Source organism: Oryctolagus cuniculus, chromosome X, assembly GCF_051225735.1.
Source record: "Oryctolagus cuniculus isolate XC-2025 breed Fujian yellow rabbit chromosome X, ASM5122573v1, whole genome shotgun sequence".
Lineage (NCBI taxonomy): Eukaryota > Metazoa > Chordata > Mammalia > Lagomorpha > Leporidae > Oryctolagus > Oryctolagus cuniculus.
Genome location: NC_142888.1, coordinates 55,781,535 through 55,783,909, shown reverse-complemented (window position 1 = coordinate 55,783,909; position 2,375 = coordinate 55,781,535). Strand labels below are relative to the sequence as shown.

The window sequence follows — 2,375 nt, the reverse complement described above, 5'->3', positions numbered from 1 at the left end:
TGCATGGGCAGTGCAGGCAGACTCCCCGCCAGGTACAGGCTCACCCAGAAAGGCATACAACATAATTTCTTAATTTACTTATCAAACTTTTAAAGAAAACAAATGAGATGGTATAATTTGAAAAGCTAAAAGAGTCATTAAGTAACTGTTTATTCCTATTAATAATCTCATTCACATACATTGATTAGCATGGTTCTCATACCTATTTTAATTTTTAATTTTCTGGCCTGCTGGTTCTTTCAGAAGAATGAAGCATTCTCCCTTCTTTACTTCTACCTTAGTGTGTTGGCTTCTGAAAATATTATGCTTTATGACAAGTGAAATTGATGTAAAAGCCAAGTATTAGTTTGTCTGTGGTAATAAACAGTTGTCCAATCACTGTGGCTTATAAGAGTAGACATTTACTTCCCGCTCATGTTATAGGGTGGCTTTACATCAGCTATGGCCTGCTCCAATCTACAGTCCTCCTTTAGTCTGCTGCATATTGTTCTAATTCTCAGACTCTGGATGAAAAAGTAGCCTCCTATTTGATACATGCTGTTCTCATAACAAGGGCAGTGGCAAGAAACAGATCCAAATGCGCAATCCTATTTAAAGCCTCTTTTAGGTCTTGGCATGAGTCACGTTCACACACATCCCACTTACAGGGACTGGGAAGTGTGAGTCAATAAACCAAATTGTAACTAAATTCAAAGCACCCTTAGGCCCTCCTGCACAGAAGGAACAATGACTCTCCAGCTAGGGACCCCAAATGTGAATTTGCAATGATCATTGATCTTTCTCGGAGATTTCTAATATCCCGTCCATTCTCTGGTTTTCTAGACATACAGGACTTCAGGGGAAAGCACATCATGGCCAATGCTGTTCATTGCATGAAAAAGTGTACTTCACCTATAAGGAAATACTGCACTTTATATAGTTCTCATGGGGTGTATATGACTCTCTCAGAGGAAGGATCCAATAGATGTGAACGATTTAATTTTGAAGCAGTTGGTTAACTTAACAGTTCTGATTTCAGTCACAAAGTGTTTCTTTTTAAAGGAATCATCTAATTCCACAGGTGACACCCCAGGTAACATCTATTCTGATAAGATTATAAGGTTCTAAAGTTGAAATTTAAGGTTTTATGAAGGGCTAGGTCTGGCTTTGTGGCATAGCAGGTAAAGCTGCACCATAATCCCATATATGCATCAGTTAGAGTCCCAGTTGCTCCACTTCTGATCCAGCTCCCTTGCTAATGTGCCTGGGAAAGCACCAGAAGATGGTCCAAGTGATTGGGTCCCTGCATCCATGTGGGAGACACGGAAGAAGCTCCTGGCTCCTGGCTTCAGATTGGCACAGCTCCGGCCATTGCTGCCACTTGGGAAGTGATGGAAGACTCTCTCTCTCTCTCAACTCTAACTTTTAAGTAAATAAATAAAGCTAAAAAAAGCTTATGGCTAATGGTTACCAGTAACATAGACAGAGATACATAAATAGATATAAATAAACGTATAGGTATAGATTTAGATGTAACTATAGATACAGATGATATCTTGAATTTGGCACATTGCCGTTGGCTTCTCTTTTTTCTCCCCTTGACTATATGCTCTGGTACATTCCTCATTGGAGCCTTAGTGCCCAACTCAAATGCCTGAACATAGTCAGAGTTCAATAGAGTTTTATTGGTTAATAAATGAGTGTTAATTGTGTGACTTGGGTGAACAAAGTACATAGTAGAAAATGCTGGCAGCATAGTTTGGGTACATATTATAAAGATCCCCAAAACTTCATGGGCTTTTGACATCTTTTACTGTTTGTTCCTAAAATCGGATTTCTCTTGAAGTACCCAGGGGTATAGACAATATAAGAAAGGTTTTAAGGGACTCAATATTTCTTGGCTATCTTTATTAAGCTTCTCTTAGAGAAAGTCATACTAGATATGTTTCATGGGATAAATTCAGGACCTTTGTCTTCTTGGTGTTGATATATACGAGAGCACCTTGTCAGAGGACTGGTGCATAGTACTTGCTCAGCAAATGCATACTGTCTTCTTATATTATTAGGCCAAAAATGATTGTGTCTTTCTTTTCCACGGAAATCTTTAGTAAAAGGAAAAAGATTTATACAATCTGAAGAGAAACCAGAGTTTCACATCTTTCTTCTTATTCTTTTATAAAGCCCATTTTCACTTTCTATAGTCTCTGGCAACCCCTTGTATGAATTAGAGAAAACAAACTCTGATAGATTCCAGGTCATACTTTTTCATTGCCGGAAAACCATAGTTTGTGAATGAAATTTCTGTGTCCTAATACCCTCTATCCTCAGTGCAATTTCTTTTTCTTCCCATCAGATATCCTTAAAGGATTTACTATGGTAGGAAAGAGACAGTTTTT

General features: G+C 38.2%; 1 pseudogene; it reads right to left on the bottom strand.

The window, feature by feature from the left end:
- Positions 1-2,029: 2,029 nt before the first annotated feature.
- Positions 2,030-2,124, bottom strand: LOC127485102 (U5 spliceosomal RNA; annotated as a pseudogene).
- Positions 2,125-2,375: the final 251 nt, after the last annotated feature.